Genomic DNA, 22,513 nt, shown 5'->3' with positions numbered 1-22,513 from the left:
TCTGCAGCTATGTTTAGGATGATTACTTTAAAGTAGTTAAACGTTAAAGCGGTGGTAAGTACGTTAAAGCAAAGTGCTTTAAACAACTTTGCCTGGCACTCTCGAACACTAAAGACAACCATCGTTGAGGATGGGTTTCGAACCCACGCGTGCAGAGCACAATGGATTAGCAGTCGATCGCCTTAACCACTCAGCCACCTCGTCACGCGGCTGAATTAAAATGGGATGGGGTGTTTTTCTGCAGCTATGTTTAGGATGATTACGTTAAAGTGGTTAAACGTTAAAGCGGTGGTAGGTACATTAAAGCAAAGTGCTTCAAACAACTTTGCCTGGCACTCTCGAACACTAAAGACATCAAACGACGAGGATGGGATTCGAACCAACGCGTGCAGAGCACAATGGATTAGCAGTCCATCGCCTTAACCACTCGGCCACCTCGTCACGTGTCTGCATGAAACTGGGATGTGATGTTTTTCTGCATCTATGTTGAGGATGATTACTTTAAAGTAGTTAAACGTTAAAGCGGTGGTAAGTACGTTAAAGCAAAGTGCTTTAAACAACTTTGCCTGGCACTCTCGAACACTAAAGACAACCATCGTTGAGGATGGGTTTCAAACCCACGCGTCCAGAGCACAATGGATTAGCAGTCCATCGCCTTAACCACTCGGCCACCTCGTCTCACGTCTGCATGAAACTGGGCTCTGGTGTTTTTCTGCAGCTATGTTTAGGATGATTACTTTAAAGTAGTTAAACGTTAAAGCGGTGGTAAGTACGTTAAAGCAAAGTGCTTTAAACAACTTTGCCTTGCACTCTCGAACACTAAAGACAACCATCGACGAGGATGGGATTTGAACCCACGTGTGCAGAGCACAATGGATTAGCAGTCCATCGCCTTAACCACTCGGCCACCTCGTCATGCGTCTGCTTGAAATTGGAATGTGGTGTTTTTCTGCAGCTATGTTTAGGATGATTACGTTAAAGTGGTTAAACGTTAAAGCGGTGGTAGGTACATTAAAGCAAAGTGCTTCAAACAACTTTGCCTGGCACTCTCGAACACTAAAGACATCAAACGACGAGGATGGGATTCGAACCCACGCGTGCAGAGCACAATGGATTAGCAGTCCATCGCCTTAACCACTCGGCCTCCTCGTCACGCGTCTACAAGGAACTTTGGCTCTGGTGTTTTTCTGCAGCTATGTTTAGGATGATTACTTTAAAGTGGTTAACTGTTAAAGCGGTGGTAGGTACATTAAAGCAAAGTGCTTCAAACAACTTTGCCTGGCACTCTCGAACACTAAAGACATCAAACGACGAAGATGGGATTCGAACCCACGCGTGCAGAGCACAATGGATTAGCAGTCCATCGCCTTAACCACTCGGCCACCTCGTCTCACGTCTGCAAGAAACTGGGCTCTGGTGTTTTTCTGCAGCTATGTTTAGGATGATTACTTTAAAGTAGTTAAACGTTAAAGCGGTGGTAAGTACGTTAAAGCAAAGTGCTTTAAACAACTTTGCCTTGCACTCTCGAACACTAAAGACAACCATCGACGAGGATGGGATTCGAACCCACGCGTGCAGAGCACAATGGATTAGCAGTCCATCGCCTTAACCACTCAGCCACCTCGTCACGCGGCTGAATTAAAATGGGATGGGGTGTTTTTCTGCAGCTATGTTTAGGATGATTACGTTAAAGTGGTTAAACGTTAAAGCGGTGGTAGGTACATTAAAGCAAAGTGCTTCAAACAACTTTGCCTGGCACTCTGGAACACTAAAGACATCAAACGACGAGGATGGGATTCGAACCCACGCGTGCAGAGCACAATGGATTAGCAGTCCATCGCCTTAACCACTCGGCCACCTCGTCACGTGTCTGCATGAAACTGGGATGTGATGTTTTTCTGCATCTATGTTGAGGATGATTACTTTAAAGTAGTTAAACGTTAAAGCGGTGGTAAGTACGTTAAAGCAAAGTGCTTTAAACAACTTTGCCTGGCACTCTCGAACACTAAAGACAACCATCGTTGAGGATGGGTTTCAAACCCACGCGTCCAGAGCACAATGGATTAGCAATCCATCGCCTTAACCACTCGGCCACCTCGTCACGCGGCTGCATTAAACTGGGATGGGGTGTTTTTCTGCAGCTATGTTTAGGATGATTACATTAAAGTGGTTAAACGTTAAAGCGGTGGTAGGTACATTAAAGCAAAGTGCTTCAAACAACTTTGCCTGGCACTCTCGAACACTAAAGAGATCAATCGACAAGGATGGGATTCGAACCCACGCGTGCAGAGCACAATGGATTAGCAGTCCATCGCCTTAACCACTCGGCCACCTGGTAACGCGTCTGCATGAAACTGGGATGTGGTGTTTTTGTGCATCTATGTTTAGGATGATTACTTTAAAGTGGTTAAACGTTAAAGCAGTAGTAGGTACATTAAAGCAAAGTGCTTCAAACAACTTTGCCTGGCACTCTCGAACACTAAAGACGACGATGGGATTCAAACCCACGCGTGCAGAGCACAATGGATTAGCAGTCCGTCGCCTTAACCACTCGGCCACCTCGTCACGCGTCTGCATGAAACTGGAATGTGGTGTTTTTCTGCAGCTATATTTAGGATGATTACTTTAAAGCGGTGGTAAGTACGTTAAAGCAAAGTGCTTTAAACAACTTTTCCTTGCACTCTCGAACACTAAAGACAACCATCGACGAGGATGGGATTGGAACCCACGTGTGCAGAGCACAATGGATTAGCAGTCCATCGCCTTAACCACTCGGCCTCCTCGTCATGCGTCTGCTTGAAATTGGAATGTGGTGTTTTTCTTCAGCTATGTTTAGGATGATTACGTTAAAGTGGTTAAACGTTAAAGCGGTGGTAGGTACATTAAAGCAAAGTGCTTCAAACAACTTTGCCTGGCACTCTCGAACACTAAAGACATCAAACGACGAGGATGGGATTCGAACCCACGCGTGCAGAGCACAATGGATTTGCAGTCCATCGCCTTAACCACTCGGCCACCTCGTCACGTGTCTGCATGAAACTGGGATGTGATGTTTTTCTGCATCTATGTTTAGGATGATTACTTTAAAGTAGTTAAACGTTAAAGCGGTGGTAAGTACGTTAAAGCAAAGTGCTTTAAAAAACTTTGCCTGGCACTCTCGAACACTAAAGACAACCATCGACGAGGATGGGATTTGAACCCATGCGTGCAGAGCACAATGGATTAGCAGTCCATCGCCTTAACCACTCGGCCACCTCGTCTCACGTCTGCATGAAACTGGGCTCTGGTGTTTTTCTGCAGCTATGTTTAGGATGATTACTTTAAAGTGGTTAAACGTTAAAGCGGTGGTAAGTACGTTAAAGCAAAGTGCTTTAAACAACTTTGCCTGGCACTCTCGAACACTAAAGACAACAATCGACGAGGATGGGATTCGAACCCACGCGTGCATAGCACAATGGATTAGCAGTCCATCGCCTTAACCACTCGGCCACCTCGTCTCACGTCTGCATGAAACTGGGCTCTGGTGTTTTTCTGCAGCTATGTTTAGGATGATTACTTTAAAGTAGTTAAACGTTAAAGCGGTGGTAAGTATGTTAAAGCAAAGTGCTTTAAACAACTTTGCCTTGCACTCTCGAACACTAAAGACAACCATCGACGAGGATGGGATTTGAACCCACGTGTGCAGAGCACAATGGATTAGCAGTCCATCGCCTTAACCACTCGGCCACCTCGTCATGCGTCTGCTTGAAATTGGAATGTGGTGTTTTTCTGCAGCTATGTTTAGGATGATTACGTTAAAGTGGTTAAACGTTAAAGCGGTGGTAGGTACATTAAAGCAAAGTGCTTCAAACAACTTTGCCTGGCACTCTCGAACACTAAAGACATCAAACGACGAGGATGGGATTCTAACCCACGCGTGCAGAGCACAATGGATTAGCAGTCCATCGCCTTAACCACTCGGCCACCTCGTCACATGTCTGCATGAAACTGGGATGTGATGTTTTTCTGCATCTATGTTTAGGATGATTACTTTAAAGTAGTTAAACGTTAAAGCGGTGGTAAGTACGTTAAAGCAAAGTGCTTTAAAAAACTTTGCCTGGCACTCTCGAACACTAAAGACAACCATCGACGAGGATGGGATTCGAACCCACGCGTGCAGAGCACAATGGATTAGCAGTCCATCGCCTTAACCACTCGGCCACCTCGTCACGCGGCTGCATTAAACTGGGATGGGGTGTTTTTCTGCAGCTATGTTTAGGATGATTACTTTAAAGTGGTTAAACGTTAAAGCGGTGGTAAGTACGTTAAAGCAAAGTGCTTTAAACAACTTTGCCTGGCACTCTCGAACACTAAAGACAACCATCGACGAGGATGGGATTCGAACCCACGCGTGCAGAGCACAATGGATTAGCAGTTCATCGCCTTAACCACTCGGCCACCTCGTCACACGTCTGCATGAAACTGGGCTCTGGTGTTTTTCTGCAGCTATGTTTAGGATGATTACTTTAAAGTGGTTAAACGTTAAAGCGGTGGTAGGTACATTAAAGCAAAGTGCTTCAAACAACTTTGCCTGGCACTCTCGAACACTAAAGACATCAAACGACGAAGATGGGATTCGAACCCACGCGTGCAGAGCACAATGGATTAGCAGTCCATCGCCTTAACCACTCGGCCACCTCGTCTCACGTCTGCATGAAACTGGGCTCTGGTGTTTTTCTGCAGCTATGTTTAGGATGATTACTTTAAAGTAGTTAAACGTTAAAGCGGTGGTAAGTACGTTAAAGCAAAGTGCTTTAAACAACTTTGCCTTGCACTCTCGAACACTAAAGACAACCATCGACGAGGATGGGATTTGAACCCACGTGTGCAGAGCACAATGGATTAGCAGTCCATCGCCTTAACCACTCGGCCACCTCGTCATTCGTCTACAAGGAACTTTGGCTCTGGTGTTTTTCTGCAGCTATGTTTAGGATGATTACTTTAAAGTAGTTAAACGTTAAAGCGGTGGTAAGTCCGTTAAACCAAAGTGCTTTAAACAACTTTGCCTGGCACTCTCGAACACTAAAGACAACCATCGTTGAGGATGGGATTTGAACCCACGTGTCTAGAGCACAATGGATTAGCAGTCCATCGCCTTAACCACTCGGCCACCTCGTCATGCGTCTACAAGGAACTTTGGCTCTGGTGTTTTTCTGCAGCTATGTTTAGGATGATTACTTTAAAGTGGTTAAACGTTAAAGCGGTGGTAGGTACATTAAAGCAAAGTGCTTCAAACAACTTTGCCTGGCACTCTCGAACACTAAAGACATCAAACGACGAAGATGGGATTCGAACCCACGCGTGCAGAGCACAATGGATTAGCAGTCCATCGCCTTAACCACTCGGCCACCTCGTCATGCGTCTACAAGGAACTTTGGCTCTGGTGTTTTTCTGCAGCTATGTTTAGGATGATTACTTTAAAGTGGTTAACTGTTAATGCGGTGGTAAGTACATTAAAGCAAAGTGCTTCAAACAACTTTGCCTGGCACTCTCGAACACTAAAGACATCAAACGACGAAGATGGGATTCGAACCCACGCGTGCAGAGCACAATGGATTAGCAGTCCATCGCCTTAACCACTCGGCCACCTCGTCTCACGTCTGCATGAAACTGGGCTCTGGTGTTTTTCTGCAGCTATGTTTAGGATGATTACTTTAAAGTAGTTAAACGTTAAAGCGGTGGTAAGTACGTTAAAGCAAAGTGCTTTAAACAACTTTGCCTTGCACTCTCGAACACTAAAGACAACCATCGACGAGGATGGGATTCGAACCAACGCGTGCAGAGCACCATGGATTAGCAGTCCATCGCCTTAACCACTCAGCCACCTCGTCACGCTGCTGAATTAAAATGGGATGGGGTGTTTTTCTACAGCTATGTTTAGGATGATTACGTTAAAGTGGTTAAACGTTAAAGCGGTGGTAGGTAAATTAAAGCAAAGTGCTTCAAACAACTTTGCCTGGCACTCTCGAACACTAAAGACATCAAACGACGAGGATGGGATTCGAACCCACGCGTGCAGAGCACAATGGATTAGCAGTCCATCGCCTTAACCACTCGGCCACCTCGTCACGTGTCTGCATGAAACTGGGATGTGATTTTTTTCTGCATCTATGTTGAGGATGATTACTTTAAAGTAGTTAAACGTTAAAGCGGTGGTAAGTACGTTAAAGCAAAGTGCTTTAAAAAACTTTGCCTGGCACTCTCGAACACTAAAGACAACCATCGTTGAGGATGGGTTTCAAACCCACGCGTCCAGAGCACAATGGATTAGCAAACCATCGCCTTAACCACTCGGCCACCTCGTCACGCGGCTGCATTAAACTGGGATGGGGTGTTTTTCTGCAGCTATGTTTAGGATGATTACATTAAAGTAGTTAAACGTTAAAGCGGTGGTAAGTACGTTAAAGCAAAGTGCTTTAAAAAACTTTGCCTGGCACTCTCGAACACTAAAGACAACCATCGACGAGGATGAGATTCGAACCCACGCGTGCAGAGCACAATGGATTAGCAGTCCATCGCCTTAACCACTCGGCCACCTCGTCACACGTCTGCATGAAACTGGGCTCTGGTGTTTTTCTGCAGCTATGTTTAGGATGATTACTTTAAAGTGGTTAAACGTTAAAGCGGTGGTAGGTACATTAAAGCAAAGTGCTTCAAACAACTTTGCCTGGCACTCTCGAACACTAAAGACATCAAACGACGAGGATGGGATTCGAACCCACGCGTGCAGAGCACAATGGATTAGCAGTCCATTGCCTTAACCACTCGGCCACCTCGTCACGTGTCTGCATGAAACTGGGATGTGATGTTTTTCTGCATCTATGTTTAGGATGATTACTTTAAAGTAGTTAAACGTTAAAGCGGTGGTAAGTACGTTAAAGCAAAGTGCTTTAAAAAACTTTGCCTGGCACTCTCGAACACTAAAGACAACCATCGACGAGGATGGGATTCGAACCCACGCGTGCAGAGCACAATGGATTAGCAGTCCATCGCCTTAACCACTCGGCCACCTCGTCACACGTCTGCATGAAACTGGGCTCTGGTGTTTTTCTGCAGCTATGTTTAGGATGATTACTTTAAAGTGGTTAAACGTTAAAGCGGTGGTAAGTACGTTAAAGCAAAGTGCTTTAAACAACTTTGCCTGGCACTCTCGAACACTAAAGACAACCATCGAAGAGGATGGGATTCGAACCCACGCGTGCAGAGCACAATGGATTAGCAGTGCATCGCCTTAACCACTCGGCCACCTCGTCACACGTCTGCATGAAACTGGGCTCTGGTGTTTTTCTGCAGCTATGTTTAGGATGATTACTTTAAAGTGGTTAAACGTTAAAGCGGTGGTAGGTACATTAAAGCAAAGTGCTTCAAACAACTTTGCCTGGCACTCTCGAACACTAAAGACATCAAACGACGAAGATGGTATTCGAACCCACGCGTGCAGAGCACAATGGATTAGCAGTTCATCGCCTTAACCACTCGGCCACCTCGTCACGTGTCTGCATGAAACTGGGATGTGATGTTTTTCTGCATCTATGTTTAGGATGATTACTTTAAAGTAGTTAAACGTTAAAGCGGTGGTAAGTACGTTAAAGCAAAGTGCTTTAAAAAACTTTGCCTGGCACTCTCGAACACTAAAGACAACCATCGACGAGGATGGGATTCGAACCCACGCGTGCAGAGAACAATGGATTAGCAGTCCATCGCCTTAACCACTCGGCCACCTCGTCACACGTCTGCATGAAACTGGGCTCTGGTGTTTTTCTGCAGCTATGTTTAGGATGATTACTTTAAAGTGGTTAAACGTTAAAGCGGTGGTAAGTACGTTAAAGCAAAGTGCTTCAAACAACTTTGCCTGGCACTCTCGAACACTAAAGACATCAAACGACGAGGATGGGATTCGAACCCACGCGTGCAGAGCACAATGGATTAGCAGTCCATCGCCTTAACCACTCGGCCACCTCGTCTCACGTCTGCATGAAACTGGGCTCTGGTGTTTTTCTGCAGCTATGTTTAGGATGATTACTTTAAAGTAGTTAAACGTTAAAGCGGTGGTAAGTATGTTAAAGCAAAGTGCTTTAAACAACTTTGCCTTGCACTCTCGAACACTAAAGACAACCATCGACGAGGATGGGATTTGAACCCACGTGTGCAGAGCACAATGGATTAGCAGTCCATCGCCTTAACCACTCGGCCACCTCGTCATGCGTCTGCTTGAAATTGGAATGTGGTGTTTTTCTGCAGCTATGTTTAGGATGATTACGTTAAAGTGGTTAAACGTTAAAGCGGTGGTAGGTACATTAAAGCAAAGTGCTTCAAACAACTTTGCCTGGCACTCTCGAACACTAAAGACAACCATCGACGAGGATGGGATTCGAACCCACGCGTGCAGAGCACAATGGATTAGCAGTCCATCGCCTTAACCACTCGGCCACCTCGTCACGCGGCTGCATTAAACTGGGATGGGGTGTTTTTCTGCAGCTATGTTTAGGATGATTACTTTAAAGTGGTTAAACGTTAAAGCGGTGGTAAGTACGTTAAAGCAAAGTGCTTTAAACAACTTTGCCTGGCACTCTCGAACACTAAAGACAACCATGGGATTCGAACCCACGCGTGCAGAGCACAATGGATTAGCAGTTCATCGCCTTAACCACTCGGCCACCTCGTCACACGTCTGCATGAAACTGGGCTCTGGTGTTTTTCTGCAGCTATGTTTAGGATGATTACTTTAAAGTGGTTAAACGTTAAAGCGGTGGTAGGTACATTAAAGCAAAGTGCTTCAAACAACTTTGCCTGGCACTCTCGAACACTAAAGACATCAAACGACGAAGATGGGATTCGAACCCACGCGTGCAGAGCACAATGGATTAGCAGTCCATCGCCTTAACCACTCGGCCACCTCGTCTCACGTCTGCATGAAACTGGGCTCTGGTGTTTTTCTGCAGCTATGTTTAGGATGATTACTTTAAAGTAGTTAAACGTTAAAGCGGTGGTAAGTACGTTAAAGCAAAGTGCTTTAAACAACTTTGCCTTGCACTCTCGAACACTAAAGACAACCATCGACGAGGATGGGATTTGAACCCACGTGTGCAGAGCACAATGGATTAGCAGTCCATCGCCTTAACCACTCGGCCACCTCGTCATTCGTCTACAAGGAACTTTGGCTCTGGTGTTTTTCTGCAGCTATGTTTAGGATGATTACTTTAAAGTAGTTAAACGTTAAAGCGGTGGTAAGTCCGTTAAACCAAAGTGCTTTAAACAACTTTGCCTGGCACTCTCGAACACTAAAGACAACCATCGTTGAGGATGGGATTTGAACCCACGTGTGCAGAGCACAATGGATTAGCAGTCCATCGCCTTAACCACTCGGCCACCTCGTCATGCGTCTACAAGGAACTTTGGCTCTGGTGTTTTTCTGCAGCTATGTTTAGGATGATTACTTTAAAGTGGTTAAACGTTAAAGCGGTGGTAGGTACATTAAAGCAAAGTGCTTCAAACAACTTTGCCTGGCACTCTCGAACACTAAAGACATCAAACGACGAAGATGGGATTCGAACCCACGCGTGCAGAGCACAATGGATTAGCAGTCCATCGCCTTAACCACTCGGCCACCTCGTCATGCGTCTACAAGGAACTTTGGCTCTGGTGTTTTTCTGCAGCTATGTTTAGGATGATTACTTTAAAGTGGTTAACTGTTAAAGCGGTGGTAGGTACATTAAAGCAAAGTGCTTCAAACAACTTTGCCTGGCACTCTCGAACACTAAAGACATCAAACGACGAAGATGGGATTCGAACCCACGCGTGCAGAGCACAATGGATTAGCAGTCCATCGCCTTAACCACTCGGCCACCTCGTCACGTGTCTGCATGAAACTGGGATGTGATTTTTTTCTGCATCTATGTTGAGGATGATTACTTTAAAGTAGTTAAACGTTAAAGCGGTGGTAAGTACGTTAAAGCAAAGTGCTTTAAAAAACTTTGCCTGGCACTCTCGAACACTAAAGACAACCATCGTTGAGGATGGGTTTCAAACCCACGCGTCCAGAGCACAATGGATTAGCAAACCATCGCCTTAACCACTCGGCCACCTCGTCACGCGGCTGCATTAAACTGGGATGGGGTGTTTTTCTGCAGCTATGTTTAGGATGATTACATTAAAGTAGTTAAACGTTAAAGCGGTGGTAAGTACGTTAAAGCAAAGTGCTTTAAAAAACTTTGCCTGGCACTCTCGAACACTAAAGACAACCATCGACGAGGATGAGATTCGAACCCACGCGTGCAGAGCACAATGGATTAGCAGTCCATCGCCTTAACCACTCGGCCACCTCGTCACACGTCTGCATGAAACTGGGCTCTGGTGTTTTTCTGCAGCTATGTTTAGGATGATTACTTTAAAGTGGTTAAACGTTAAAGCGGTGGTAGGTACATTAAAGCAAAGTGCTTCAAACAACTTTGCCTGGCACTCTCGAACACTAAAGACATCAAACGACGAGGATGGGATTCGAACCCACGCGTGCAGAGCACAATGGATTAGCAGTCCATTGCCTTAACCACTCGGCCACCTCGTCACGTGTCTGCATGAAACTGGGATGTGATGTTTTTCTGCATCTATGTTTAGGATGATTACTTTAAAGTAGTTAAACGTTAAAGCGGTGGTAAGTACGTTAAAGCAAAGTGCTTTAAAAAACTTTGCCTGGCACTCTCGAACACTAAAGACAACCATCGACGAGGATGGGATTCAAACCCACACGTGCAGAGCACAATGGATTAGCAGTCCATCGCCTTAACCACTCGGCCACCTCGTCACACGTCTGCATGAAACTGGGCTCTGGTGTTTTTCTGCAGCTATGTTTAGGATGATTACTTTAAAGTGGTTAAACGTTAAAGCGGTGGTAAGTACGTTAAAGCAAAGTGCTTTAAACAACTTTGCCTGGCACTCTCGAACACTAAAGACAACAATCGACGAGGATGGGATTCGAACCCACGCGTGCAGAGCACAATGGATTAGCAGTCCATCGCCTTAACCACTCGGCCACCTCGTCACACGTCTGCATGAAACTGGGCTCTGGTGTTTTTCTGCAGCTATGTTTAGGATGATTACTTTAAAGTGGTTAAACGTTAAAGCGGTGGTAGGTACATTAAAGCAAAGTGCTTCAAACAACTTTGCCTGGCACTCTCGAACACTAAAGACATCAAACGACGAAGATGGGATTCGAACCCACGCGTGCAGAGCACAATGGATTAGCAGTCCATCGCCTTAACCACTCGGCCACCTCGTCACACGTCTGCATGAAACTGGGCTCTGGTGTTTTTCTGCAGCTATGTTTAGGATGATTACTTTAAAGTGGTTAAACGTTAAAGCGGTGGTAAGTACGTTAAAGCAAAGTGCTTTAAACAACTTTGCCTGGCACTCTCGAACACTAAAGACAACCATCGAAGAGGATGGGATTCGAACCCACGCGTGCAGAGCACAATGGATTAGCAGTGCATCGCCTTAACCACTCGGCCACCTCGTCACACGTCTGCATGAAACTGGGCTCTGGTGTTTTTCTGCAGCTATGTTTAGGATGATTACTTTAAAGTGGTTAAACGTTAAAGCGGTGGTAGGTACATTAAAGCAAAGTGCTTCAAACAACTTTGCCTGGCACTCTCGAACACTAAAGACATCAAACGACGAAGATGGTATTCGAACCCACGCGTGCAGAGCACAATGGATTAGCAGTCCATCGCCTTAACCACTCGGCCACCTCGTCACGTGTCTGCATGAAACTGGGATGTGATGTTTTTCTGCATCTATGTTTAGGATGATTACTTTAAAGTAGTTAAACGTTAAAGCGGTGGTAAGTACGTTAAAGCAAAGTGCTTTAAAAAACTTTGCCTGGCACTCTCGAACACTAAAGACAACCATCGACGAGGATGGGATTCGAACCCACGCGTGCAGAGAACAATGGATTAGCAGTCCATCGCCTTAACCACTCGGCCACCTCGTCACACGTCTGCATGAAACTGGGCTCTGGTGTTTTTCTGCAGCTATGTTTAGGATGATTACTTTAAAGTGGTTAAACGTTAAAGCGGTGGTAAGTACGTTAAAGCAAAGTGCTTCAAACAACTTTGCCTGGCACTCTCGAACACTAAAGACATCAAACGACGAGGATGGGATTCGAACCCACGCGTGCAGAGCACAATGGATTAGCAGTCCATCGCCTTAACCACTCGGCCAACTCGTCTCACGTCTGCATGAAACTGGGCTCTGGTGTTTTTCTGCAGCTATGTTTAGGATGATTACTTTAAAGTAGTTAAACGTTAAAGCGGTGGTAAGTATGTTAAAGCAAAGTGCTTTAAACAACTTTGCCTTGCACTCTCGAACACTAAAGACAACCATCGACGAGGATGGGATTTGAACCCACGTGTGCAGAGCACAATGGATTAGCAGTCCATCGCCTTAACCACTCGGCCACCTCGTCATGCGTCTGCTTGAAATTGGAATGTGGTGTTTTTCTGCAGCTATGTTTAGGATGATTACGTTAAAGTGGTTAAACGTTAAAGCGGTGGTAGGTACATTAAAGCAAAGTGCTTCAAACAACTTTGCCTGGCACTCTCGAACACTAAAGACATCAAACGACGAGGATGGGATTCTAACCCACGCGTGCAGAGCACAATGGATTAGCAGTCCATCGCCTTAACCACTCGGCCACCTCGTCACATGTCTGCATGAAACTGGGATGTGATGTTTTTCTGCATCTATGTTTAGGATGATTACTTTAAAGTAGTTAAACGTTAAAGTGGTGGTAAGTACGTTAAAGCAAAGTGCTTTAAAAAACTTTGCCTGGCACTCTCGAACACTAAAGACAACCATCGACGAGGATGGGATTCGAACCCACGCGTGCAGAGCACAATGGATTAGCAGTCCATCGCCTTAACCACTCGGCCACCTCGTCTCACGTCTGCATGAAACTGGGCTCTGGTGTTTTTCTGCAGCTATGTTTAGGATGATTACTTTAAAGTGGTTAAACGTTAAAGCGGTGGTAAGTACGTTAAAGCAAAGTGCTTTAAACAACTTTGCCTGGCACTCTCGAACACTAAAGACAACCATCGACGAGGATGGGATTCGAACCCACGCGTGCAGAGCACAATGGATTAGCAGTCCATCGCCTTAACCACTCGGCCGCCTCGTCACACATCTGCATGAAACTGGGCTCTGGTGTTTTTCTGCAGCTATGTTTAGGATGATTACTTTAAAGTGGTTAAACGTTAAAGCGGTGGTAGGTACATTAAAGCAAAGTGCTTCAAACAACTTTGCCTGGCACTCTCGAACACTAAAGACATCAAACGACGAAGATGGGATTCGAACCCACGCGTGCAGAGCACAATGGATTAGCAGTCCATCGCCTTAACCACTCGGCCACCTCGTCTCACGTCTGCATGAAACTGGGCTCTGGTGTTTTTCTGCAGCTATGTTTAGGATGATTACTTTAAAGTAGTTAAACGTTAAAGCGGTGGTAAGTACGTTAAAGCAAAGTGCTTTAAACAACTTTGCCTTGCACTCTCGAACACTAAAGACAACCATCGACGAGGATGGGATTTGAACCCACGTGTGCAGAGCACAATGGATTAGCAGTCCATCGCCTTAACCACTCGGCCACCTCGTCATGCGTCTACAAGGAACTTTGGCTCTGGTGTTTTTCTGCAGCTATGTTTAGGATGATTACTTTAAAGTAGTTAAATGTTAAAGCGGTGGTAAGTCCGTTAAAGCAAAGTGCTTTAAACAACTTTGCCTGGCACTCTCGAACACTAAAGACAACCATCGTTGAGGATGGGATTTGAACCCACGTGTGCAGAGCACAATGGATTAGCAGTCCATCGCCTTAACCACTCGGCCACCTCGTCATGCGTCTACAAGGAACTTTGGCTCTGGTGTTTTTCTGCAGCTATGTTTAGGATGATTACTTTAAAGTGGTTAAACGTTAAAGCGGTGGTAGGTACATTAAAGCAAAGTGCTTCAAACAACTTTGCCTGGCACTCTCGAACACTAAAGACATCAAACGACGAAGATGGGATTCGAACCCACGCGTGCAGAGCACAATGGATTAGCAGTCCATCGCCTTAACCACTCGGCCACCTCGTCATGCGTCTACAAGGAACTTTGGCTCTGGTGTTTTTCTGCAGCTATGTTTAGGATGATTACTTTAAAGTGGTTAACTGTTAAAGCGGTGGTAGGTACATTAAAGCAAAGTGCTTCAAACAACTTTGCCTGGCACTCTCGAACACTAAAGACATCAAACGACGAAGATGGGATTCGAACCCACGCGTGCAGAGCACAATGGATTAGCAGTCCATCGCCTTAACCACTCGGCCACCTCGTCTCACGTCTGCATGAAACTGGGCTCTGGTGTTTTTCTACAGCTATGTTTAGGATGATTACGTTAAAGTGGTTAAACGTTAAAGCGGTGGTAGGTAAATTAAAGCAAAGTGCTTCAAACAACTTTGCCTGGCACTCTCGAACACTAAAGACATCAAACGACGAGGATGGGATTCGAACCCACGCGTGCAGAGCACAATGGATTAGCAGTCCATCGCCTTAACCACTCGGCCACCTCGTCACGTGTCTGCATGAAACTGGGATGTGATTTTTTTCTGCATCTATGTTGAGGATGATTACTTTAAAGTAGTTAAACGTTAAAGCGGTGGTAAGTACGTTAAAGCAAAGTGCTTTAAAAAACTTTGCCTGGCACTCTCGAACACTAAAGACAACCATCGTTGAGGATGGGTTTCAAACCCACGCGTCCAGAGCACAATGGATTAGCAAACCATCGCCTTAACCACTCGGCCACCTCGTCACGCGGCTGCATTAAACTGGGATGGGGTGTTTTTCTGCAGCTATGTTTAGGATGATTACATTAAAGTGGTTAAACGTTAAAGCGGTGGTAGGTACATTAAAGCAAAGTGCTTCAAACAACTGTGCCTGGCACTCTCGAACACTAAAGACATCAATCGACAAGGATGGGATTCGAACCCACGCGTGCAGAGCACAATGGATTAGCAGTCCATCGCCTTAACCAGTCGGCCACCTGGTAACGCGTCTGCATGAAACTGGGATGTGGTGTTTTTGTGCATCTATGTTTAGGATGATTACTTTAAAGTGGTTAAACGTTAAAGCAGTAGTAGGTACATTAAAGCAAAGTGCTTCAAACAACTTTGCCTGGCACTCTCGAACACTAAAGACGACGATGGGATTCAAACCCACGCGTGCAGAGCACAATGGATTAGCAGTCCGTCGCCTTAACCACTCGGCCACCTCGTCACGCGTCTGCATGAAACTGGAATGTGGTGTTTTTCTGCAGCTATATTTAGGATGATTACTTTAAAGCAGTGGTAGGTACATTAAAGCAAAGTGCTTCAAACAACTTTGCCTGGAACTCTCGAACACTAAAGACATTAAACGACGAGGATGGGATTCGAACCCACGCGTGCAGAGCACAATGGATTAGCAGTCCATCGCCTTAACCACTCGGCCACCTCGTCACGCGTCTGCTTGAAATTGGAATGTGGTGTTTTTCTGCAGCTATGTTTAGGATGATTACGTTAAAGTGGTTAAACGTTAAAGCGGTGGTAGGTACATTAAAGCAAAGTGCTTCAAACAACTTTGCCTGGCACTCTCGAACACTAAAGACATCAAACGACGAGGATGGGATTCGAACCCACGCGTGCAGAGCACAATGGATTAGCAGTCCATCGCCTTAACCACTCGGCCACCTCGTCACGTGTCTGCATGAAACTGGGATGTGATGTTTTTCTGCATCTATGTTTAGGATGATTACTTTAAAGTAGTTAAACGTTAAAGCGGTGGTAAGTACGTTAAAGCAAAGTGCTTTAAAAAACTTTGCCTGGCACTCTCGAACACTAAAGACAACCATCGACGAGGATGGGATTCAAACCCACACGTGCAGAGCACAATGGATTAGCAGTCCATCGCCTTAACCACTCGGCCACCTCGTCACACGTCTGCATGAAACTGGGCTCTGGTGTTTTTCTGCAGCTATGTTTAGGATGATTACTTTAAAGTGGTTAAACGTTAAAGCGGTGGTAAGTACGTTAAAGCAAAGTGCTTTAAACAACTTTGCCTGGCACTCTCGAACACTAAAGACAACAATCGACGAGGATGGGATTCGAACCCACGCGTGCAGAGCACAATGGATTAGCAGTCCATCGCCTTAACCACTCGGCCACCTCGTCACACGTCTGCATGAAACTGGGCTCTGGTGTTTTTCTGCAGCTATGTTTAGGATGATTACTTTAAAGTGGTTAAACGTTAAAGCGGTGGAAGGTACATTAAAGCAAAGTGCTTCAAACAACTTTGCCTGGCACTCTCGAACACTAAAGACATCAAACGATGAAGATGGGATTCGAACCCACGCGTGCAGAGCACAATGGATTAGCAGTCCATCGCCTTAACCACTCGGCCACCTCGTCTCACGTCTGCATGAAACTGGGCTCTGGTGTTTTTCTGCAGCTATGTTTAGGATGATTACTTTAAAGTAGTTAAACGTTAAAGCGGTGGTAAGTACGTTAAAGCAAAGTGCTTTAAACAGCTTTGCCTTGCACTCTCGAACACTAAAGACAACCATCGACGAGGATGGGATTTGAACCCACGTATGCAGAGCACAATGGATTAGCAGTCCATCGCCTTAACCACTCGGCCACCTCGTCATGCGTCTGCTTGAAATTGGAATGTGGTGTTTTTCTGCAGCTATGTTTAGGATGATTACGTTAAAGTGGTTAAACGTTAAAGCGGTGGTAGGTACATTAAAGCAAAGTGCTTCAAACAACTTTGCCTGGCACTCTCGAACACTAAAGACATCAAACGACGAGGATGGGATTCGAACCCACGCGTGCAGAGCACAATGGATTAGCAGTCCATCGCCTTAACCACTCGGCCACCTCGTCACGTGTCTGCATGAAACTGGGATGTGATGTTTTTCTGCATCTATGTTTAGGATGATTACTTTAAAGTAGTTAAACGTTAAAGCGGTGGTAAGTACGTTAAAGCAAAGTGCTTTAAAAAACTTTGCCTGGCACTCTCGAACACTAAAGACAACCATCGACGAGGATGAGATTCGAACCCACGCGTGCAGAGCACAATGGATTAGCAGTCCATCGCCTTAACCACTCGGCCACCTCGTCACACGTCTGCATGAAACTGGGCTCTGGTGTTTTTCTGCAGCTATGTTTAGGATGATTACTTTAAAGTGGTTAAACGTTAAAGCGGTGGTAAGTACGTTAAAGCAAAGTGCTTTAAACAACTTTGCCTGGCACTCTCGAACACTAAAGACAACCATCGACGAGGATGGGATTCGAACCCACACGTGCAGAGCACAATGGATTAGCAGTGCATCGCCTTAACCACTCGGCCACCTCGTCACACGTCTGCATGAAACTGGGCTCTGGTGTTTTTCTGCAGCTATGTTTAGGATGATTACTTTAAAGTGGTTAAACGTTAAAGCGGTGGTAGGTACATTAAAGCAAAGTGCTTCAAACAACTTTGCCTGGCACTCTCGAACACTAAAGACATCAAACGACGAAGATGGTATTCGAACCCACGCGTGCAGAGCACAATGGATTAGCAGTCCATCGCCTTAACCACTCGGCCACCTCGTCACGTGTCTGCATGAAACTGGGATGTGATGTTTTTCTGCATCTATGTTTAGGATGATTACTTTAAAGTAGTTAAACGTTAAAGCGGTGGTAAGTACGTTAAAGCAAAGTGCTTTAAAAAACTTTGCCTGGCACTCTCGAACACTAAAGACAACCATCAACGAGGATGGGATTCGAACCCACGCGTGCAGAGAACAATGGATTAGCAGTCCATCGCCTTAACCACTCGGCCACCTCGTCACACGTCTGCATGAAACTGGGCTCTGGTGTTTTTCTGCAGCTATGTTTAGGATGATTACTTTAAAGTGGTTAAACGTTAAAGCGGTGGTAAGTACGTTAAAGCAAAGTGCTTTAAACAACTTTGCCTGGCACTCTCGAACACTAAAGACAACAATCGACGAGGATGGGATTCGAACCCACGCGTGCAGAGCACAATGGATTAGCAGTCCATCGCCTTAACCACTCGGCCACCTCGTCACACGTCTGCATGAAACTGGGCTCTGGTGTTTTTCTGCAGCTATGTTTAGGATGATTACTTTAAAGTGGTTAAACGTTAAAGCGGTGGTAGGTACATTAAAGCAAAGTGCTTCAAACAACTCTGCCTGGCACTCTCGAACACTAAAGACATCAAACGACGAAGATGGGATTCGAACCCACGCGTGCAGAGCACAATGGATTAGCAGTCCATCGCCTTAACCACTCGGCCACCTCGTCTCACGTCTGCATGAAACTGGGCTCTGGTGTTTTTCTGCAGCTATGTTTAGGATGATTACTTTAAAGTAGTTAAACGTTAAAGCGGTGGTAAGTACGTTAAAGCAAAGTGCTTTAAACAACTTTGCCTTGCACTCTCGAACACTAAAGACAACCATCGACGAGGATGGGATTTGAACCCACGTGTGCAGAGCACAATGGATTAGCAGTCCATCGCCTTAACCACTCGGCCACCTCGTCATGCGTCTGCTTGAAATTGGAATGTGGTGTTTTTCTGCAGCTATGTTTAGGATGATTACGTTAAAGTGGTTAAACGTTAAAGCGGTGGTAGGTACATTAAAGCAAAGTGCTTCAAACAACTTTGCCTGGCACTCTCGAACACTAAAGACATCAAACGACGAGGATGGGATTCGAACCCACGCGTGCAGAGCACAATGGATTAGCAGTCCATCGCCTTAACCACTCGGCCTCCTCGTCACGCGTCTACAAGGAACTTTGGCTCTGGTGTTTTTCTGCAGCTATGTTTAGGATGATTACTTTAAAGTGGTTAACTGTTAAAGCGGTGGTAGGTACATTAAAGCAAAGTGCTTCAAACAACTTTGCCTGGCACTCTCGAACACTAAAGACATCAAACGACGAAGATGGGATTCGAACCCACGCGTGCAGAGCACAATGGATTAGCAGTCCATCGCCTTAACCACTCGGCCACCTCGTCTCACGTCTGCAAGAAACTGGGCTCTGGTGTTTTTCTGCAGCTATGTTTAGGATGATTACTTTAAAGTAGTTAAACGTTAAAGCGGTGGTAAGTACGTTAAAGCAAAGTGCTTTAAACAACTTTGCCTTGCACTCTCGAACACTAAAGACAACCATCGACGAGGATGGGATTCGAACCCACGCGTGCAGAGCACAATGGATTAGCAGTCCATCGCCTTAACCACTCAGCCACCTCGTCACGCGGCTGAATTAAAATGGGATGGGGTGTTTTTCTGCAGCTATGTTTAGGATGATTACGTTAAAGTGGTTAAACGTTAAAGCGGTGGTAGGTACATTAAAGCAAAGTGCTTCAAACAACTTTGCCTGGCACTCTGGAACACTAAAGACATCAAACGACGAGGATGGGATTCGAACCCACGCGTGCAGAGCACAATGGATTAGCAGTCCATCGCCTTAACCACTCGGCCACCTCGTCACGTGTCTGCATGAAACTGGGATGTGATGTTTTTCTGCATCTATGTTGAGGATGATTACTTTAAAGTAGTTAAACGTTAAAGCGGTGGTAAGTACGTTAAAGCAAAGTGCTTTAAACAACTTTGCCTGGCACTCTCGAACACTAAAGACAACCATCGTTGAGGATGGGTTTCAAACCCACGCGTCCAGAGCACAATGGATTAGCAATCCATCGCCTTAACCACTCGGCCACCTCGTCACGCGGCTGCATTAAACTGGGATGGGGTGTTTTTCTGCAGCTATGTTTAGGATGATTACATTAAAGTGGTTAAACGTTAAAGCGGTGGTAGGTACATTAAAGCAAAGTGCTTCAAACAACTTTGCCTGGCACTCTCGAACACTAAAGAGATCAATCGACAAGGATGGGATTCGAACCCACGCGTGCAGAGCACAATGGATTAGCAGTCCATCGCCTTAACCACTCGGCCACCTGGTAACGCGTCTGCATGAAACTGGGATGTGGTGTTTTTGTGCATCTATGTTTAGGATGATTACTTTAAAGTGGTTAAACGTTAAAGCAGTAGTAGGTACATTAAAGCAAAGTGCTTCAAACAACTTTGCCTGGCACTCTCGAACACTAAAGACGACGATGGGATTCAAACCCACGCGTGCAGAGCACAATGGATTAGCAGTCCGTCGCCTTAACCACTCGGCCACCTCGTCACGCGTCTGCATGAAACTGGAATGTGGTGTTTTTCTGCAGCTATATTTAGGATGATTACTTTAAAGCGGTGGTAAGTACGTTAAAGCAAAGTGCTTTAAACAACTTTTCCTTGCACTCTCGAACACTAAAGACAACCATCGACGAGGATGGGATTGGAACCCACGTGTGCAGAGCACAATGGATTAGCAGTCCATCGCCTTAACCACTCGGCCTCCTCGTCATGCGTCTGCTTGAAATTGGAATGTGGTGTTTTTCTTCAGCTATGTTTAGGATGATTACGTTAAAGTGGTTAAACGTTAAAGCGGTGGTAGGTACATTAAAGCAAAGTGCTTCAAACAACTTTGCCTGGCACTCTCGAACACTAAAGACATCAAACGACGAGGATGGGATTCGAACCCACGCGTGCAGAGCACAATGGATTTGCAGTCCATCGCCTTAACCACTCGGCCACCTCGTCACGTGTCTGCATGAAACTGGGATGTGATGTTTTTCTGCATCTATGTTTAGGATGATTACTTTAAAGTAGTTAAACGTTAAAGCGGTGGTAAGTACGTTAAAGCAAAGTGCTTTAAAAAACTTTGCCTGGCACTCTCGAACACTAAAGACAACCATCGACGAGGATGGGATTTGAACCCATGCGTGCAGAGCACAATGGATTAGCAGTCCATCGCCTTAACCACTCGGCCACCTCGTCTCACGTCTGCATGAAACTGGGCTCTGGTGTTTTTCTGCAGCTATGTTTAGGATGATTACTTTAAAGTGGTTAAACGTTAAAGCGGTGGTAAGTACGTTAAAGCAAAGTGCTTTAAACAACTTTGCCTGGCACTCTCGAACACTAAAGACAACAATCGACGAGGATGGGATTCGAACCCACGCGTGCATAGCACAATGGATTAGCAGTCCATCGCCTTAACCACTCGGCCACCTCGTCTCACGTCTGCATGAAACTGGGCTCTGGTGTTTTTCTGCAGCTATGTTTAGGATGATTACTTTAAAGTAGTTAAACGTTAAAGCGGTGGTAAGTATGTTAAAGCAAAGTGCTTTAAACAACTTTGCCTTGCACTCTCGAACACTAAAGACAACCATCGACGAGGATGGGATTTGAACCCACGTGTGCAGAGCACAATGGATTAGCAGTCCATCGCCTTAACCACTCGGCCACCTCGTCATGCGTCTGCTTGAAATTGGAATGTGGTGTTTTTCTGCAGCTATGTTTAGGATGATTACGTTAAAGTGGTTAAACGTTAAAGCGGTGGTAGGTACATTAAAGCAAAGTGCTTCAAACAACTTTGCCTGGCACTCTCGAACACTAAAGACATCAAACGACGAGGATGGGATTCTAACCCACGCGTGCAGAGCACAATGGATTAGCAGTCCATCGCCTTAACCACTCGGCCACCTCGTCACATGTCTGCATGAAACTGGGATGTGATGTTTTTCTGCATCTATGTTTAGGATGATTACTTTAAAGTAGTTAAACGTTAAAGCGGTGGTAAGTACGTTAAAGCAAAGTGCTTTAAAAAACTTTGCCTGGCACTCTCGAACACTAAAGACAACCATCGACGAGGATGGGATTCGAACCCACGCGTGCAGAGCACAATGGATTAGCAGTCCATCGCCTTAACCACTCGGCCACCTCGTCACGCGGCTGCATTAAACTGGGATGGGGTGTTTTTCTGCAGCTATGTTTAGGATGATTACTTTAAAGTGGTTAAACGTTAAAGCGGTGGTAAGTACGTTAAAGCAAAGTGCTTTAAACAACTTTGCCTGGCACTCTCGAACACTAAAGACAACCATCGACGAGGATGGGATTCGAACCCACGCGTGCAGAGCACAATGGATTAGCAGTTCATCGCCTTAACCACTCGGCCACCTCGTCACACGTCTGCATGAAACTGGGCTCTGGTGTTTTTCTGCAGCTATGTTTAGGATGATTACTTTAAAGTGGTTAAACGTTAAAGCGGTGGTAGGTACATTAAAGCAAAGTGCTTCAAACAACTTTGCCTGGCACTCTCGAACACTAAAGACATCAAACGACGAAGATGGGATTCGAACCCACGCGTGCAGAGCACAATGGATTAGCAGTCCATCGCCTTAACCACTCGGCCACCTCGTCTCACGTCTGCATGAAACTGGGCTCTGGTGTTTTTCTGCAGCTATGTTTAGGATGATTACTTTAAAGTAGTTAAACGTTAAAGCGGTGGTAAGTACGTTAAAGCAAAGT

General features: G+C 45.5%; 57 non-coding genes across 57 annotated transcripts; all 57 read right to left on the bottom strand.

Moving 5' to 3' along the window:
- Positions 1 to 833: 833 nt before the first annotated feature.
- Positions 834 to 915, bottom strand: trnas-gcu (transfer RNA serine (anticodon GCU)). Its single transcript has one exon. It is a non-coding gene; the product is annotated as a tRNA-Ser (tRNA).
- Positions 916 to 1,308: 393 nt separating this feature from the next.
- Positions 1,309 to 1,390, bottom strand: trnas-gcu (transfer RNA serine (anticodon GCU)). Its single transcript has one exon. It is a non-coding gene; the product is annotated as a tRNA-Ser (tRNA).
- Positions 1,391 to 1,545: 155 nt separating this feature from the next.
- trnas-gcu (transfer RNA serine (anticodon GCU)) lies at positions 1,546 to 1,627 on the bottom strand. Its single transcript has one exon. It is a non-coding gene; the product is annotated as a tRNA-Ser (tRNA).
- Positions 1,628 to 1,782: 155 nt separating this feature from the next.
- trnas-gcu (transfer RNA serine (anticodon GCU)) lies at positions 1,783 to 1,864 on the bottom strand. Its single transcript has one exon. It is a non-coding gene; the product is annotated as a tRNA-Ser (tRNA).
- A 1,077-nt stretch (positions 1,865 to 2,941) lies between these two features.
- trnac-gca (transfer RNA cysteine (anticodon GCA)) lies at positions 2,942 to 3,023 on the bottom strand. Its single transcript has one exon. It is a non-coding gene; the product is annotated as a tRNA-Cys (tRNA).
- A 155-nt stretch (positions 3,024 to 3,178) lies between these two features.
- trnas-gcu (transfer RNA serine (anticodon GCU)) lies at positions 3,179 to 3,260 on the bottom strand. The gene has a single exon. It is a non-coding gene; the product is annotated as a tRNA-Ser (tRNA).
- A 155-nt stretch (positions 3,261 to 3,415) lies between these two features.
- trnas-gcu (transfer RNA serine (anticodon GCU)) lies at positions 3,416 to 3,497 on the bottom strand. The gene has a single exon. It is a non-coding gene; the product is annotated as a tRNA-Ser (tRNA).
- A 155-nt stretch (positions 3,498 to 3,652) lies between these two features.
- Positions 3,653 to 3,734, bottom strand: trnas-gcu (transfer RNA serine (anticodon GCU)). The gene has a single exon. It is a non-coding gene; the product is annotated as a tRNA-Ser (tRNA).
- A 155-nt stretch (positions 3,735 to 3,889) lies between these two features.
- trnas-gcu (transfer RNA serine (anticodon GCU)) lies at positions 3,890 to 3,971 on the bottom strand. Its single transcript has one exon. It is a non-coding gene; the product is annotated as a tRNA-Ser (tRNA).
- A 155-nt stretch (positions 3,972 to 4,126) lies between these two features.
- trnas-gcu (transfer RNA serine (anticodon GCU)) lies at positions 4,127 to 4,208 on the bottom strand. Its single transcript has one exon. It is a non-coding gene; the product is annotated as a tRNA-Ser (tRNA).
- A 155-nt stretch (positions 4,209 to 4,363) lies between these two features.
- On the bottom strand, positions 4,364 to 4,445 carry trnas-gcu (transfer RNA serine (anticodon GCU)). Its single transcript has one exon. It is a non-coding gene; the product is annotated as a tRNA-Ser (tRNA).
- Positions 4,446 to 4,600: 155 nt separating this feature from the next.
- trnas-gcu (transfer RNA serine (anticodon GCU)) lies at positions 4,601 to 4,682 on the bottom strand. Its single transcript has one exon. It is a non-coding gene; the product is annotated as a tRNA-Ser (tRNA).
- A 155-nt stretch (positions 4,683 to 4,837) lies between these two features.
- On the bottom strand, positions 4,838 to 4,919 carry trnas-gcu (transfer RNA serine (anticodon GCU)). The gene has a single exon. It is a non-coding gene; the product is annotated as a tRNA-Ser (tRNA).
- A 394-nt stretch (positions 4,920 to 5,313) lies between these two features.
- Positions 5,314 to 5,395, bottom strand: trnas-gcu (transfer RNA serine (anticodon GCU)). The gene has a single exon. It is a non-coding gene; the product is annotated as a tRNA-Ser (tRNA).
- A 156-nt stretch (positions 5,396 to 5,551) lies between these two features.
- Positions 5,552 to 5,633, bottom strand: trnas-gcu (transfer RNA serine (anticodon GCU)). Its single transcript has one exon. It is a non-coding gene; the product is annotated as a tRNA-Ser (tRNA).
- A 392-nt stretch (positions 5,634 to 6,025) lies between these two features.
- Positions 6,026 to 6,107, bottom strand: trnas-gcu (transfer RNA serine (anticodon GCU)). Its single transcript has one exon. It is a non-coding gene; the product is annotated as a tRNA-Ser (tRNA).
- Positions 6,108 to 6,736: 629 nt separating this feature from the next.
- Positions 6,737 to 6,818, bottom strand: trnas-gcu (transfer RNA serine (anticodon GCU)). The gene has a single exon. It is a non-coding gene; the product is annotated as a tRNA-Ser (tRNA).
- Positions 6,819 to 6,973: 155 nt separating this feature from the next.
- trnas-gcu (transfer RNA serine (anticodon GCU)) lies at positions 6,974 to 7,055 on the bottom strand. Its single transcript has one exon. It is a non-coding gene; the product is annotated as a tRNA-Ser (tRNA).
- Positions 7,056 to 7,684: 629 nt separating this feature from the next.
- trnas-gcu (transfer RNA serine (anticodon GCU)) lies at positions 7,685 to 7,766 on the bottom strand. The gene has a single exon. It is a non-coding gene; the product is annotated as a tRNA-Ser (tRNA).
- Positions 7,767 to 7,921: 155 nt separating this feature from the next.
- Positions 7,922 to 8,003, bottom strand: trnas-gcu (transfer RNA serine (anticodon GCU)). Its single transcript has one exon. It is a non-coding gene; the product is annotated as a tRNA-Ser (tRNA).
- Positions 8,004 to 8,158: 155 nt separating this feature from the next.
- trnas-gcu (transfer RNA serine (anticodon GCU)) lies at positions 8,159 to 8,240 on the bottom strand. The gene has a single exon. It is a non-coding gene; the product is annotated as a tRNA-Ser (tRNA).
- Positions 8,241 to 8,395: 155 nt separating this feature from the next.
- Positions 8,396 to 8,477, bottom strand: trnas-gcu (transfer RNA serine (anticodon GCU)). Its single transcript has one exon. It is a non-coding gene; the product is annotated as a tRNA-Ser (tRNA).
- Positions 8,478 to 8,859: 382 nt separating this feature from the next.
- trnas-gcu (transfer RNA serine (anticodon GCU)) lies at positions 8,860 to 8,941 on the bottom strand. The gene has a single exon. It is a non-coding gene; the product is annotated as a tRNA-Ser (tRNA).
- Positions 8,942 to 9,096: 155 nt separating this feature from the next.
- On the bottom strand, positions 9,097 to 9,178 carry trnas-gcu (transfer RNA serine (anticodon GCU)). Its single transcript has one exon. It is a non-coding gene; the product is annotated as a tRNA-Ser (tRNA).
- A 394-nt stretch (positions 9,179 to 9,572) lies between these two features.
- Positions 9,573 to 9,654, bottom strand: trnas-gcu (transfer RNA serine (anticodon GCU)). The gene has a single exon. It is a non-coding gene; the product is annotated as a tRNA-Ser (tRNA).
- A 156-nt stretch (positions 9,655 to 9,810) lies between these two features.
- Positions 9,811 to 9,892, bottom strand: trnas-gcu (transfer RNA serine (anticodon GCU)). The gene has a single exon. It is a non-coding gene; the product is annotated as a tRNA-Ser (tRNA).
- A 629-nt stretch (positions 9,893 to 10,521) lies between these two features.
- Positions 10,522 to 10,603, bottom strand: trnas-gcu (transfer RNA serine (anticodon GCU)). Its single transcript has one exon. It is a non-coding gene; the product is annotated as a tRNA-Ser (tRNA).
- Positions 10,604 to 10,995: 392 nt separating this feature from the next.
- On the bottom strand, positions 10,996 to 11,077 carry trnas-gcu (transfer RNA serine (anticodon GCU)). Its single transcript has one exon. It is a non-coding gene; the product is annotated as a tRNA-Ser (tRNA).
- Positions 11,078 to 11,232: 155 nt separating this feature from the next.
- trnas-gcu (transfer RNA serine (anticodon GCU)) lies at positions 11,233 to 11,314 on the bottom strand. Its single transcript has one exon. It is a non-coding gene; the product is annotated as a tRNA-Ser (tRNA).
- Positions 11,315 to 11,943: 629 nt separating this feature from the next.
- Positions 11,944 to 12,025, bottom strand: trnas-gcu (transfer RNA serine (anticodon GCU)). Its single transcript has one exon. It is a non-coding gene; the product is annotated as a tRNA-Ser (tRNA).
- Positions 12,026 to 12,417: 392 nt separating this feature from the next.
- On the bottom strand, positions 12,418 to 12,499 carry trnas-gcu (transfer RNA serine (anticodon GCU)). The gene has a single exon. It is a non-coding gene; the product is annotated as a tRNA-Ser (tRNA).
- Positions 12,500 to 12,654: 155 nt separating this feature from the next.
- On the bottom strand, positions 12,655 to 12,736 carry trnas-gcu (transfer RNA serine (anticodon GCU)). The gene has a single exon. It is a non-coding gene; the product is annotated as a tRNA-Ser (tRNA).
- Positions 12,737 to 12,891: 155 nt separating this feature from the next.
- trnas-gcu (transfer RNA serine (anticodon GCU)) lies at positions 12,892 to 12,973 on the bottom strand. The gene has a single exon. It is a non-coding gene; the product is annotated as a tRNA-Ser (tRNA).
- A 392-nt stretch (positions 12,974 to 13,365) lies between these two features.
- Positions 13,366 to 13,447, bottom strand: trnas-gcu (transfer RNA serine (anticodon GCU)). The gene has a single exon. It is a non-coding gene; the product is annotated as a tRNA-Ser (tRNA).
- Positions 13,448 to 13,602: 155 nt separating this feature from the next.
- On the bottom strand, positions 13,603 to 13,684 carry trnas-gcu (transfer RNA serine (anticodon GCU)). The gene has a single exon. It is a non-coding gene; the product is annotated as a tRNA-Ser (tRNA).
- Positions 13,685 to 14,078: 394 nt separating this feature from the next.
- On the bottom strand, positions 14,079 to 14,160 carry trnas-gcu (transfer RNA serine (anticodon GCU)). The gene has a single exon. It is a non-coding gene; the product is annotated as a tRNA-Ser (tRNA).
- Positions 14,161 to 14,316: 156 nt separating this feature from the next.
- Positions 14,317 to 14,398, bottom strand: trnas-gcu (transfer RNA serine (anticodon GCU)). Its single transcript has one exon. It is a non-coding gene; the product is annotated as a tRNA-Ser (tRNA).
- A 155-nt stretch (positions 14,399 to 14,553) lies between these two features.
- On the bottom strand, positions 14,554 to 14,635 carry trnas-gcu (transfer RNA serine (anticodon GCU)). Its single transcript has one exon. It is a non-coding gene; the product is annotated as a tRNA-Ser (tRNA).
- Positions 14,636 to 15,475: 840 nt separating this feature from the next.
- Positions 15,476 to 15,557, bottom strand: trnas-gcu (transfer RNA serine (anticodon GCU)). Its single transcript has one exon. It is a non-coding gene; the product is annotated as a tRNA-Ser (tRNA).
- Positions 15,558 to 15,712: 155 nt separating this feature from the next.
- trnas-gcu (transfer RNA serine (anticodon GCU)) lies at positions 15,713 to 15,794 on the bottom strand. Its single transcript has one exon. It is a non-coding gene; the product is annotated as a tRNA-Ser (tRNA).
- Positions 15,795 to 16,186: 392 nt separating this feature from the next.
- On the bottom strand, positions 16,187 to 16,268 carry trnas-gcu (transfer RNA serine (anticodon GCU)). The gene has a single exon. It is a non-coding gene; the product is annotated as a tRNA-Ser (tRNA).
- A 629-nt stretch (positions 16,269 to 16,897) lies between these two features.
- trnas-gcu (transfer RNA serine (anticodon GCU)) lies at positions 16,898 to 16,979 on the bottom strand. Its single transcript has one exon. It is a non-coding gene; the product is annotated as a tRNA-Ser (tRNA).
- An 866-nt stretch (positions 16,980 to 17,845) lies between these two features.
- Positions 17,846 to 17,927, bottom strand: trnas-gcu (transfer RNA serine (anticodon GCU)). The gene has a single exon. It is a non-coding gene; the product is annotated as a tRNA-Ser (tRNA).
- Positions 17,928 to 18,082: 155 nt separating this feature from the next.
- trnas-gcu (transfer RNA serine (anticodon GCU)) lies at positions 18,083 to 18,164 on the bottom strand. The gene has a single exon. It is a non-coding gene; the product is annotated as a tRNA-Ser (tRNA).
- A 155-nt stretch (positions 18,165 to 18,319) lies between these two features.
- trnas-gcu (transfer RNA serine (anticodon GCU)) lies at positions 18,320 to 18,401 on the bottom strand. The gene has a single exon. It is a non-coding gene; the product is annotated as a tRNA-Ser (tRNA).
- A 155-nt stretch (positions 18,402 to 18,556) lies between these two features.
- Positions 18,557 to 18,638, bottom strand: trnas-gcu (transfer RNA serine (anticodon GCU)). The gene has a single exon. It is a non-coding gene; the product is annotated as a tRNA-Ser (tRNA).
- A 393-nt stretch (positions 18,639 to 19,031) lies between these two features.
- trnas-gcu (transfer RNA serine (anticodon GCU)) lies at positions 19,032 to 19,113 on the bottom strand. The gene has a single exon. It is a non-coding gene; the product is annotated as a tRNA-Ser (tRNA).
- Positions 19,114 to 19,268: 155 nt separating this feature from the next.
- trnas-gcu (transfer RNA serine (anticodon GCU)) lies at positions 19,269 to 19,350 on the bottom strand. The gene has a single exon. It is a non-coding gene; the product is annotated as a tRNA-Ser (tRNA).
- A 155-nt stretch (positions 19,351 to 19,505) lies between these two features.
- trnas-gcu (transfer RNA serine (anticodon GCU)) lies at positions 19,506 to 19,587 on the bottom strand. The gene has a single exon. It is a non-coding gene; the product is annotated as a tRNA-Ser (tRNA).
- Positions 19,588 to 20,664: 1,077 nt separating this feature from the next.
- On the bottom strand, positions 20,665 to 20,746 carry trnac-gca (transfer RNA cysteine (anticodon GCA)). Its single transcript has one exon. It is a non-coding gene; the product is annotated as a tRNA-Cys (tRNA).
- Positions 20,747 to 20,901: 155 nt separating this feature from the next.
- On the bottom strand, positions 20,902 to 20,983 carry trnas-gcu (transfer RNA serine (anticodon GCU)). The gene has a single exon. It is a non-coding gene; the product is annotated as a tRNA-Ser (tRNA).
- A 155-nt stretch (positions 20,984 to 21,138) lies between these two features.
- trnas-gcu (transfer RNA serine (anticodon GCU)) lies at positions 21,139 to 21,220 on the bottom strand. The gene has a single exon. It is a non-coding gene; the product is annotated as a tRNA-Ser (tRNA).
- Positions 21,221 to 21,375: 155 nt separating this feature from the next.
- On the bottom strand, positions 21,376 to 21,457 carry trnas-gcu (transfer RNA serine (anticodon GCU)). The gene has a single exon. It is a non-coding gene; the product is annotated as a tRNA-Ser (tRNA).
- A 155-nt stretch (positions 21,458 to 21,612) lies between these two features.
- Positions 21,613 to 21,694, bottom strand: trnas-gcu (transfer RNA serine (anticodon GCU)). The gene has a single exon. It is a non-coding gene; the product is annotated as a tRNA-Ser (tRNA).
- A 155-nt stretch (positions 21,695 to 21,849) lies between these two features.
- trnas-gcu (transfer RNA serine (anticodon GCU)) lies at positions 21,850 to 21,931 on the bottom strand. Its single transcript has one exon. It is a non-coding gene; the product is annotated as a tRNA-Ser (tRNA).
- Positions 21,932 to 22,086: 155 nt separating this feature from the next.
- On the bottom strand, positions 22,087 to 22,168 carry trnas-gcu (transfer RNA serine (anticodon GCU)). Its single transcript has one exon. It is a non-coding gene; the product is annotated as a tRNA-Ser (tRNA).
- Positions 22,169 to 22,323: 155 nt separating this feature from the next.
- Positions 22,324 to 22,405, bottom strand: trnas-gcu (transfer RNA serine (anticodon GCU)). Its single transcript has one exon. It is a non-coding gene; the product is annotated as a tRNA-Ser (tRNA).
- Positions 22,406 to 22,513: the final 108 nt, after the last annotated feature.

Source organism: Pseudorasbora parva, chromosome 22 (genome assembly GCF_024679245.1).
Source record: "Pseudorasbora parva isolate DD20220531a chromosome 22, ASM2467924v1, whole genome shotgun sequence".
NCBI classification, from domain to species: domain Eukaryota; kingdom Metazoa; phylum Chordata; class Actinopteri; order Cypriniformes; family Gobionidae; genus Pseudorasbora; species Pseudorasbora parva.
The sequence above is the reverse complement of the archived record's forward strand: the minus strand, read 5'-3'. Positions and strand labels throughout refer to the sequence as shown.